Source organism: Arachis ipaensis, chromosome B2 (assembly GCF_059453495.1).
Source record: "Arachis ipaensis isolate K30076 ecotype BB chromosome B2, ASM5945349v1, whole genome shotgun sequence".
Taxonomy (NCBI): Eukaryota; Viridiplantae; Streptophyta; class Magnoliopsida; order Fabales; family Fabaceae; genus Arachis; species Arachis ipaensis.
This window is the reverse complement of record NC_142437.1, coordinates 94,503,764-94,517,690: the sequence shown is the minus strand read 5'-3', so window position 1 is coordinate 94,517,690 and position 13,927 is coordinate 94,503,764.

Genomic DNA, 13,927 nt, shown 5'->3' with positions numbered 1-13,927 from the left:
GCAATTCGCACTCTGCAAATTCTATAACCCCAAAATTTTGTAAAACACCGTAACTTTCAATATTAAAGGATTACACCAATTTTTATCCAATATCCAAAAAAATTAACCCCAAATCGAAGTCAAGGGATCGTGAATTTTAATATTACAAATGCCATTAGCAAAAGAAAAAAAAATGTCATGATGATGAAGAAAAATATCTTTTGCGACATGTATGACGCGACAAGAAAAGCGTAAGCATGCTGCCTAGACTACTACGTAAGCACAAGGGGGAAGAAAAGCAAATTCTAATTAACTAATGAACTCTCTTCTTTAGGTGGTTTATTGTCCGTCTACATATGAAAAAAAATTGAATTTATGCTTTGTTCTATTCGGACATTATCGAAATTCCTTTGTTTCACAGTCCTAGCTTGGCCACCCAGAAATCTTACTAACATAGTCATATTAGAAAAAGAAATTAAATAATGGAAGCGAATATTCTGCTTGAAAATTATTTACGCCATTGCTAGGGTGCCGACCAAAAGAGTAGTGTGATCGTTAAACCCGCCAGGTTCTTGCCATATCCTAAGTGAAGCAACCGTCAAAATCCACAACTATATAACTTAAGTGCATGGATGTTTGGATTAAAATTGTGTAACACCGATCAGAATTAATTATTTGTATTTTTAATGGTGTGTAGTTTTTCAGTAAATCAGAATTTTATAATTCGTTATAAGCTCAAAATCAATTATAATAATTTTGGATTCGTTGAAAGTATTTTTTGAGATATTTTTTTGTGTCATTTGCAATTTAAACTTCAAACTCTTTTACATTCATTACTATTTGAATACGATTTTAGTGATTAGAAATTTTGACAAATTTTCTCTTGAATAAAATGTTTGAAATATATATGTGAAAATACACGATTAGGTCACTATCAAAAAATAGTTAATTACTGATAAATTTACTGACGTATTTTTTCACATTTTATTCAACAAATTTAGATTACTGACAAATTTCACACATTTATAAAAATTTTGTATCTCAGTAATATTTTTTCGATAGATAATACTTAGAATTTTGTTAAAACGCTCAATTTTCAATAAATTATTTGTCAGTAATTATAGGCAGTTTTGAGATGTGATTATCTATCAATAATATGAAAAAACGTGGAAAATTTTGAATTACCAACAAAAAATTTATTTGATAAAATTGAGGTTGTTTTGCACATTTTGGCAATGATGAGGCTAAAAACGAACTCATTTGATCATTTTCTCTTTTCCTTCCAAACTTTCAACTTTTTAATGCAGTTTTAGTGAATTATTGAACTTGACCTAAATTAAAGACCAGAAACTTTAATTTTGTTATTATAGGTTACAATATGTGAAACTGAGAGTAATATAAAATGATAAAGTAGATACTTCTGTGAGAAATGCCTCACTTTTGATGCTTAGTCTTTTTTAAGGGGACATGAGAAGAATTGAAAAAAAAAAAATCTTTAATTGCTTTTGCCAACCTAATCGTAGCAGCATATGAGCATATTATATACAGCATGCATATTTTGAATGAGAATCGTTGAAGTCCTTATTGCTTCGGTGCCAACCTTAGTTCAATTATTGAGTTATTTATTTATCTGTTTTCAACGATTCATCTCATTTAAATCTCTTGAAATAAGAATGAACTTTTCAATACCTTCTTATAAAATTATTCGTATCCTGATAAAAAAATATAAAATTAGGTTCAATAAAAATAAAAATTCACTCAAAAAATAGCCTTATCTATTTATCCAATCTCATAGAGGTCGGATACGATAAAAGTGATTCAACTCTATTATTTGCATAAGTAAATACCTCCTGAAATATCTCCTTCTATTTCGCTATTTTCTCTATAAGAAAGATCTCAAATAATTTTTAAGATAAAGAAAATGGTCATTTATCATCAAAGGTAAAACTACTCTAAATGTGATTATCTTTCAACTATAAATACACTAACAAAATCTCAGGTATATTCAGAACTCAATTTAGTAAAAACCTGCTTAAATTCTTATTAATTTAAGAGTAAAACCCTTCCCCGGTTCTTAACTATTTACGAAATTGACCTGGCGCCCCCTCACTATTGGAAATTAACAACGCGGTCCTTAACCATTCTCTCCGTGTGACCAAAAGGACCCTCTTACCGGTACTTCCAGTTATTTTTTACCTGAAAACCGACAAGAGGGTCCTTTTGGTCACATGAGAGAATGGATAAGGATCGTGTTGTTATTTTCTAATGGTCAAGGGGCGCCAGGTTCTTTTCTAGATGGTTAGGGACTAAATATTTTAATAGTAGGGTTACACGTAGAGACTAAATATTCTTTTTAGATTTTTAGAAGTAATATTTGTTTCATTCAAATGTTCGTGATATGACGAATTAATTTTAATTTAATTTTACATATTTTAATTTTGTTTATTTAGTTACTAATTATGTCAGAAAATTTAGAGTTTTCTTTATTTAACCTAAAGTTGAGTGAGTTTCTTCGATTTAATTTTCGAACGAACAAATTAGATTGAGGTATTTCTTTCTTGTTGCATCAAGAAATTGAATAAAAGATCAACTGATTCTCTTTGTATTCAATTACTTGATGCAATAAGAAAGAAATACCTCAATATAATTTGTTCACTGGTTTGAAAATTAAATCAAAGAAACTTACTCAACTTTAGGTTAAATAAAGAAAACTCTAAATCCTTTGACATAAAATTCAAATTAGTAACTAAATAAACAAAATTAAAATACGTAAAATTAAATTAAAATTAATTAGTCATATCACGAACATTTGGATGAAACAAATATCACTTCTAAAAATCTAAAAAGAATATTTAGTCTCTACATGTAACCCTACTATTAAAATTATGATTGATGAGTTTAATTTCACTAATAAGAAAAGCAGTTTAATTTTTCTAGAAAAATGTGTATGGAATAATAATCTTGAACTAACTTTTTTTTAGGTTCAACAATATAGAACATACATGTCGTTCTTAAAACCCTAAATCCAAGACATAATAATGCTTAATCAACCCAAATAATTATCACTTTGTGTTAAGTCTCGTTGTTAATGATTTCGTGCTATCTATTAAGTTTGACGTTGTTTGCTCTCCGTTCACATGTAAAATATGGCAGAATGCATTAGATGCAAAACTTAAAACAATACTTTTTTTTTTAATTTATTTTTCAATTTTAAGTAAAATCCCTCCCCGGTCCCCCACTATTAGAAAATAACAACACGGTCCTTATCCATTCTCTCTGTGTGACCGAAAGGACCCTCTTAACCGGTTAAGAGGGTCCTTTCGGTCACACAGAGAATGGTTAAGGACCGCGTTGTTAATTTCCATAGTGAGGGAGCGCCAGGTCAATTTCGTAAATGGTTAGGGACCCGGGAGGGATTTTACTCTTAATTTAAACATCGGAGTCTTTTATAGATATCATCCCCCACCTCCTTACGAGAAACTCAGACGGCAGCACCTCAACTCCTACACAAGTCAAACACTGCCACAAAAAGAAAATAGACTTCATGCCTATATCAGAATTTTAAATAACCCTCAGAACATATAGATTAATAAGACTTTAATATATACATGTAAAGTAATTAAGAAATATTTAAAATTTTATTGTAATAATGACAATGATCATATATGAAAAGAAAGTGGTAAATCAAAGAAATTTGGTTATTTTTTTAAAGAGAAAAATATTAAAAGATTAATACTTTTAATCAATATATTAACTAATATTTTATTTTTATATTATTAAAATTAAAAGATTTAAAATTTAATTTTTAATTTTTAATGTTTAGAATTAACTAAATATTAACGAAAATAATAAATTTTATTGATAATGTAGCATTTTTCTTCCTTGAATATTACAATGAGAATGGTGTATGTATCAATAAGGAATTAATTAGATGTGGAAACATAGATGGATTCCTTGATTTCCAAAAGTCATATCCAATCCAGTAATAAAAGTTGATCAAAATATTCTCCACTTTTATATTAAGCATCAGAATTAACTGGACGGCTTGATGATAATATCACCGTACCAAATTTCGATTTAATTCTTTCCATACAAACTATAAAACCAACCCCTCTTCACTTGTTGCACTCAACCCACATAAGGATATCGAACACAAACACTATATTATATACACTACCACCTCCCATCACTTATACTCGAAAAACAATATAATCCAAATTAAAATAAAGAGTTTGTTTGATTACAAACACTACTACTACTGCATTGATGGGGAATGGAAGCTCAACAAACTCAAGGAGGACACGTGGCAAACCATCAAAGGCTCCCTCATCATCACGATCAATCGAACCACAATATGTTCCAATTAGGAAAGTTGACACACCCACAACGAAGATAGATATGGTGGATCTTGGGGTGTATTACTCAGAGCAACTTGGTAACAATACACAACTGTATAGTGACGACACTTTCACCAATTTCATCAAAAGTGGTAAACATAAGATCAGGGTTATGTCAACCGTTGGTCACCACGGCCGCGGCAGGGAGGTAAGTCGCGACGGTGCAGAAGGTGTGACGGCTAATGCTCCAACAATTCACAACAGTGGCTCTGTTAATAATGATGATCACCATTTTGAAGAATTTATTCATCGAACTAGGAAGAAGTTGAGAACTACATCAAGAGTTGGCGACAGCTCCTTCAATAGAGGGTAATAATAATGTGGAATGGGAGTAGATTTGGTTGTTGTTGTTGTTGTGTGTGAGCATATGGAAATACAGAGAACATATAGCTAGATGTGCACCCGATTTTTTAGGGTGGATAAGTCCAATTTCTGTATGGTGTTTGTGTTAGATTAACATGTGCTCTTGTCATGCAGCTTTAGTGTGTGTTTTGTTTTCTTTTTATGTACTATGCAAGTAAAAGGAATGTTTTAGTACCCTTTCTTTCTACTCATTAGGATATTGACAGCACAAGAGATTCATGAGAGGTGAAACAGAGTAAAATCATATATAAGTCAAACTTAACTTTGAAATTTATTGTTGCTTCTAGCATTAATTATCTCACTAGAAAGTATAGAGAACTAGTTTTATTTGCCGTGCCAAGCACGGGAATTTAAATTATAATTTTAAATAAATATTATTCAATAAGAATATAAATTAAATTATTTTAAAATATGTAATTTATTAAGAGTTAATTTATTTTTTTATTCTTTTTTAAAAATATAGTATGAGAAAATAATAATGGATAAGCACTTTTTTGTCCTTAAGGTTTGAGGTCAAAATCAAAATCGTCCTCAACCTTTTTTTGTTATTAAAATCATCCTAAACATTACAAAACATTATAAAATCGTCATTTTTTACTTTAATTTTATTTTTTTACCAAATTATTCTTATTAAATAATAAAAATAATTAAAAAATTAAAACAAATAACCCCCCACCTCCTCACCCCAATCCCGTAACCCCCCACCCCTCACCCCCTCACCGTAACCCCCACCCCTCATCCCCTCACCCCCTCACCGTAACACCCCACCCCTCACCCCACTCCTTCATCCCCTCACCCCCTCATCATAACCCCCCTCCCTCACCCCGCACCGTAACCCCCCACCTCCTCACCTCACTCCCGTAACCTCCCATCCCCTTCTTCATTCCCCTCTCTTTAAAACCCCAACTCCAATTCCAACCTCAATTTTTCTTCTCTCTGTTTTCGCCGCCTTACTTATTCGTTTCTAGGATTCGTCACCGCCGTCGCGTAGTTATCAGAGACCATGCCGTCGCGTCGTCATCGGAAACCACGTCGTCGCGTCATCATCGGGAGGGGGACCCGCCGGCGCTACTTCTTCTTCTGTGACTGCCTCTGCTTCTTCTTCTGTCTCTTCTTCTTCTGCTTCTGCTTGAGTTTATGCTTCTGCTTGTGATTTTTTAATTTTTTAATTTCTGTTATTTTGCTATTTTTGAATCTGAAAATTGAAATTGTAGTTGATGATTATTAAATTATTGTTTAATCTAAATTTTTTGCTGATTTATTTTGTGAATGTTGCTGTTAATTGTTGTTGGTGAAAAAAAAGTATTGTGAGTAATGAATGGCTATGGTGGCAGTGGTGATGGTGATGAGGAAAGGGGAGGAGGGGTAGGTGTCCTCCGGCAGTGGTAATTGCCGCAGCGAAGGTGAGAAGAAGAGGGTGATGGTGAAGAGTAGAAGGAAGGGGATTGGGGGAGGGGTGGGGGGAGAGACCAAACAGATGCTGGGGAGTGGGTGGGGTGGGTTTTGCTCTCTTTTTTTTAAATATTATTTTTATTAATAATGAAGGATAATTTGGTCAAAAAAATATAATTGAAGTAAAAAAGGACAATTTTATAACGTTTTGTAATGTTGGGCATGATTTTAATAAGAAAAAAAGGTCAGAGATGATTTTGATTTTCACCTCAAATCTTAGGACGAAAAAAGTACTTATCCCAAATAATAATTTTATTTTTTTAGTTAAAGAATTATTTTATTTTTTATTATATAATTAATTTAATTAATAATTTTTTTATTACTTTTCTACTCAACAAAAAAATATCAGCTTATATTGTTCTTATATTTAAATTGAGGTCAATTATTTTAATTTTTATTTTCATTTTAAACTTTACATTTCAATTGGTGAACTCTAAACTTGATATGATTAAGGCAACCACAGTAAATATTAATCATATAGCAATTTTTTTATATTTTTATATGTGATTCATCACTTATATTCTATAAATATTATAAATATTGGTGCATTCCAAAAAGATGCTAATTTAAATATTGAGGTCAATTAACCTATCAGATATGTTTATTTTACATGAGTAAATTAACAACCGTAAATACTAATTAGATAATAACTCTTTTATTTTTCATATGCCATTTATAATCTATATTCTATATATATCATGAATATTGGTACACTCTAAAAAAAAATGCTAATTTAAAGATTGAGGTCGATTAACCTAACAATTATGTTCATTATAAACTCTATGTCTCAATTGGTGAACTCTAAAATTTACATTAATAAGTTAATTATCATAAATACTAACCGCACGGTGATTTTTTTTATTTCTTTATACGTAATTCATCACCTACATTTTATAGATACTATGAATATTGGTGAAGTATAAAGAAATACAAATTTAAACGTTAAAGTCAAATATGATAGTGACTTAATATTGTTTGAATTATTAAATCTACATATATCCTAATTGATTAAATTATTTTTCTTAACTAATTATCAAATGTGAACATTTTATTGTCTGAATCCAAATTTTAAAATATTAAATCTTAGCGGTAAATGCTAAATTATCCAAAGATAACTTTAAAAGATAAATTTACGATAAAAATAATAACCTGTGAACATCATGTATATGTGGAGCTTAAGAAAAAAAATTACTTAAAAACAAAACTACCATGCGTCTCAATTGATGAATTCTAAAATTTACATGAGTTATAAGTTAAATCACCGTAAATACTAATCACATGATGACTCTTTTATTTCTTTATAAGATCATTCATCACATGTATTCTATATATATAATAAATATTACTACATTCTAAAAAAATACTGATTTAAACATTGACGTCAATTAACGCAATATTTATGTTCATTATAAACCCTACGTCTCAATTGGCAAACCCTAAATTTTACATGAGTAAGTTAACCACCATCAGTACTTTTCATATGGTGACTCTTTTATTTCTTTATATGCAATTTGTTACCTACACTCTATAGATTCTATGAATATTGGTGAATTATAAAAGATTCTAATTTAAATATTGAGGTCAAATATAATAGTGGTTTAATATTGTTTGAATTATTAAATCTACATATATTATAATTAATTAAATTATTTTTTTAACCAATTATCTAATGTGAATATTAAATCCTTGAGTTGAATACTAAATTATCCAAAAACAATTTTAAAGAATAAATTTATAATACAATTAATAAAACTTATAAATACCATGTTGAGCTTAAGAAAAAAATTGCTTAAAAACAAAATTGATAATGGCGAACACGAAAAAAAAATTAATACTAATAATGTCTAACAAAATAAAGCTTCGAAATAAAAAATAAAAAATCACTAACAAATATTTTTGTATTATTTAAGATATATTAAATTATAATATAGAATCAAATACTATGTAATTTAAATTAATAGATACAAATCTAAAAATAAACGTAAAATTTTAAAATTTCTTAGTTTGAATTTAGATCAATTTAAATAAATTTTAAAAAAAAATTAAGATCGTATTTAAAATTTAAAATTTAAAATTAAAAAAAATTATTTTATTTAAATTTGTCAAAATTTAATAATCAAAATGAATAATATAACAGCATTTAAAATGCAAGATATAATAATATTTTATTTTAAATACTAAATCTTAGTTTAAAAATTTAACACAACTTTAATACTTTTTTTTTGGGACTTTGTGCCAACAAAGCTGACCCGGAATGAAAAAAATTAGAACACGCATCGAAGCCCAATCCACTCAAGACTTAAGCTACCTTGAAACATGCCCTACCCGTGATTCTGCATCTTAAGTTCTTAACTAAACTCCCTTGCTGGGAAAGATACAACAAACCCAGATCCAGACGACCCAACAGTCTTGACCGTCGAGTCTCTCCGTCTCGAGCATCGCCACCTTCTTCTGGATAGTGTCGCCGCCGACCCGCCATCCTCTTCTCGGAGCCACCTTATGAATGACTATGTTATGTTCTATGTCATTAGATTTATGTTTTCATTGAGACTATGTTATTGTTGATGGATGCACTACTACATAATTGAATTTTACTAACATTTAAAAAATGTTACCAAATCATATTAAAATGTTACCTATGTATATTAGTAACATTTTAACAAATGTTAAATATACCCTATGTTATTAAAGAGTTTTACTAATATTTTTCTAAAGATTTAATAACATTTAGTAAAAATGTTACAATAGACTATTCATGGTAACACTTAGAGAAATGTTACAATAGATATTTTTTGTAACACTTAGAAAAATGTTACTATAGATAATTTTTGTAACATTTAGAAAAATGTTACTATAGGTATTTTCTGTAACACTTAGCAAAATATTACAATAGATATTTTTTGTAACACTTAAAAAATGTTACAATAGATATTTTATGTAATACTTAAAAAATATCACAATAAGTCTTTCTAGTAACATTTTAAAAAATATTACAATAGATACTCTATAGCAATACTCTAATAAATGTTACAAAATATTTTCTTTGCTAACAACAAAAAACACATATTATAATAGATCTTTAATAACATTTAAATGGACAAAATATCTTTAGTAACATTTAACCCACACGAGACCAAGAAGTAAAGTGTTTTCTGGCCCGGGGGCCAGCTTCCAGATTTTTGGGAAGTTCCTTGACAATTTTAATATCTCCTTTCAAGGAATCAATGAAATGATCCTCATCAAATACATTTGAAAATACACTGCACACACCCAATAATCAAGACAATCTTGGAAGAGAGTATAATAGGCATATAAAGAACCGAATGATGCTATAATAGAAAATTACCTTGAGTCTTGCCCGAACGAACGTTTATCCAATTGAGGGATGACTAAAGTTGCATTCATTATATGTGCCATAGCTACCATGTCTGATATCTGTCAGAAAAGACGGGTTACTTAAGTTCCAAATCAGGAGGTAGAATAACAGTTCAGATTTACACAAAATTGCCACCCAATTGCTAAGATGGCATGAATGCTTTGCAAACTGAAATGCATACATATAACACAGAATGATAAATTAAAAACCTTAAACTGCCATTCACCATATACCATGCTTAATATCTAACAGTCTAAATGAACCAATGAATGAAAAAGAAACCAAACTGTTCAAATTTACAAAAGGAAAATGATATTTAGAGAGAGAGAGAGAGAGAGAGAGAGAGAGAGAGAGAGAGAGAGAGAGAGAAACATCAAATTCCCAGGTTCTGGTGCCAAAAGTAGTAATCCAAACACCTATTCAGATACAAGAAAATTAAAATAGCAAATCTTCAACTGCATATGTATTTATGTACTAAAGTTTGAAATTATCATACATACAATTATAGGCAGAAGAGCATGAATTTCATTAGTTACCATTTACAGGACTTTACAAGAAAGTAAGCATTCACTTACACCAGTTCGCATTTGATTTAGTCCACCATTGCATCTCACGGTAAGATAGTGATCAAATCCTTGAGAACCTATGACAGGGTAACATATTTAACAAACCATAGGAGAGAGGGAAGATGTACTAAACAATTACAGCAAAGGTAAGCTCTGTTTGAAAAGACAAATGCATATGTACTTGAGGTAGATAAAAGGAGAAGTTGAAATAAAAGAAGGGCCAGAAAATACTTGAACAAATAAAAAGTAGTGTAATATGAATAAGTGTAATAAGCATCAGGAACCTTTATATTTAGCAGTTGGCTTGAGACAGCTGGGTAATGAATGGCTAAAAGGAGAATCCCAAAGTTGCTCATGGTACTGGTACTTGCTTGACTCCTGCAACTGTAGCAAAAATGAAAAGAATAAAAACACATGCTGAAGTTTGAACTGTTAATCATCATAGCTAGAACGAACAAGACATCCTTACATCACGCATCAGAAAAATGAACCCTCAATCTTAAGATATTTTGAACTCAAAACAGTTATAGTAAAAAACCTCTAGTCTTAATCTAAAATCTAAATGACTATCACATATAGAAATCAAGTATTGAATGCCACAGCTACTTAAATTCCATATGGCAGAGTAGAATTGAAATCACTTGGATCCATATCAAAACCGTTTACTCTACAAGTCAGACCTTAGTTTGTCCATATGGATTCATTGCTAACAGTTGTCAAACTCTCGAGTTAACACGTAAACTCGTACGAGTTTACGAGTTTAGATATGGAATCGAGTTGACTCGGGCATAGACTCTATCTTGAGTAAACTCGGCTAGACTCTGTCAAACTCGGACAAACTCGTGAGTCTAGGACCGAGTTAGCGAGTTTGTGTTTTTCTTCATTTTTGGTCAAAAAAGCATCATTTTGAAACCAAAAAAACACTTTTTTTTATTAGGGTTACGATAATACTTCCAAAGAATGAAAGAAAACTGACTCACAACTCACCCATCTGCGTTGTTTCTCTCAAGTCTCACTTTCTCCATGTTCTGTCGCAGTCGCCGTTCCCCGTCAAGCTGCGGTTGTTCGCCTGCATCTGCTACCTCAGCTCTGATTTGCGCTATTGTCTTTGTGAATTTTAGCTATATTGCCCTCTGCTTTGTATTTCTTCACATCTCTACTATCCGTAACTCCATCGTGCTATCACCGTTCACGAGTTTGACTACTTCTCCAACAGTCCTATCTCTGCTCTAGTTTGCACCGTCGTGAAATCCATTACTATTTGTCGTCATCATTTCGTGCTGCTGCTGCACTCTCACCACCGCTGCCTGCTGCATCCTTGTCTTCGATCTACTGTTGTTGGGACTTTGCCCCTTCTTTTCTTCTGTATCCTCTATTTTTTATATGCCTTTTTCCTTTTCTTTGAGCCTTTGCTTATTGATTTAGTTTTTTTTTTTTTTGCTTTTTAAATTTTATTGCTTCTAATTTTAGCCTATTGCTTATTGTTTATGTTAGATGGCCAGATGGTTCATCTATTCATGGATAATTAGTAATTAATTATTTTGATTAGAGTTAATTTGATTATTTGATATTGTTCAATGTTCAATTAAAGATTTAGTATTACAGATTTAGAATTTTTTATTTTGTGTGTTCTATGTTGTATTTGTATAAGAATAATTATAGAGGATTTGAATATGCATTTTAAAGTATTTGTATAATGTATGCTATTATTTTAATTTATTATGTGCTTTAAGATTGGTATTATTAATTTTGAAGGGTTAGAATTGAGTAAATATACATTATGTGTGTGTGTGTGTGTATATATATATATACACTTCATAACAGGTGAACTCGTACGAGTCTACGAGTTAACTCACAAGTCGAGTCTAGGTCAGCTCCACGAGTTTACTTAGACTCGCGAGTTTGACAACCTTGGAGGGAACTCTTCTGTACATGGAACCTCCTTTGGCCAACCATATACGGTGGCCGAAGATGAGAACAAAAGCTGGAATCATTCAAATAAATAACAAATAAGTTAAATAAGCATAATTACAACTATGTATAATCATTTTAGAGGAGGAAAAAACTAGCAGCACAGAAGAAAAAAGCAACAGAAAAGTCACACGAGTGTTCGACAATGTTCTCAAAAAAATTCCTCCACAGATGTTGGAGTTTAAGTACTTAACTGAAATTTGAATATTATACAAGAAATATACCAAGCAAATGAAGACTGCCAAGCAGGACCATTCCGGCAAAACAAGGCTGGATTTTCCAGCACCCATATCCCTAGCAGAACCTGAAAATAAAGGGGATTGAGAGTATGAAATAAAACTATTACAAGATTTTCACAATTCAACAAAATAATTATTAATAAAAGGGATTGAGAGTATGAAATTACCTAGAAGGAAGAAAATCATAGGGTTGATATATCTCTATGACTAAAATCAAGATTATCTTGAGACTCTTCTCCCATTGGTTGATTATCTAAGATGCATGTATCAATTGTTGTCCCAGGTATATCATCCATAATCCAATTAACATCATCTTCAACACTTGTAGATTGATAAAGTATAGAACTTGTTATTTGAGGACCATCCTTAAATTTTTCCATGTCATCATTATCTAAGTCACCGTATATATCAAACAAATCCCTTGGAATGGTGTTGGTAACAACATGCCAAGTATCACTTGGATCTTCTGTGTAATAAACTTGTCTCACTTGAGTTGCAAACATGAATAGATCGTTTTCATAAATTGGCTTTTTAAAATTTACCAGTGTTAATCCAAAGTTGTCTTTTTTACTTTGAAACCAATCGCACTTAAATGGCACATATTTAGAATGCCCATGATAACTAACTCAAGTATATCTTTTAGAAATCCATAATAAGTGATATTTTCTACTTCTGGATCCTCATCTTTCTTATTTCTAAACTTAACAGTGGATGAAATAACCATAACTCCAGTATTTTGTGTTTTTCTCTCACAATCTTCAGTCACAAACTTATAACCATTTATCACATAAACAGAAAATCTTCTTGCAGCAACATTTGGCCCTCTAGACAACCACTTCAACTCTTTATCAACAGATGAATTCCTAGCAAAATCTTCAAACCATTCAGTAAAAGTAAGAAAATGGTCTTTTGTCTTGTCCCATTTATCTCCAAGGCTATTATTATGAGCATCACTAAAAACAATCTTCTCATGTTGTCTACATAAAGGTGAAAAGTATCAAATATAAGTATGATCATATTAAAAAATAAATAGGCATATATAATTACTTACTTGATATATGGAGTGGTGATATTACAATTGAACAATACATAACGATGAGATTGCTCCCACATAAGAGGATCCAGACTAAACTATTGTTGAGAAGGAAAAAAACTAAAATAAAGAGCATTTTACTAAACTATTGTTGCAGAACAAGGCATTATAATTTTCCATAACACTATAACAATTATAGAAAGTACGTAAGATAAAATCTCAAGACTAAATATAGGAGAAGTACCTCCCTAAAATTTTTACTAAACAATTAGAAGAAGAGATCAAAGAATTCTTGACAATAATGCATAAAATCAAGTACAACATATAATCTAACACATGCATTCACTTATTAAGATATAGATAAGAAAATTCTACTTGTTTTGAAGCTCAAACAGTTGCTAAAATGGGGATTGACGGTAGCGGCAACAAGCAGAATTTGGGGAGCAGTCCAACAAAATATGGTTATGGTTGAGAATCAGCTGTTGTTGCTAGGTACATTAGATTTCGTTCGGCAGAAATAAAGCTTATTACCAGAACTTTAACTTTTTTTC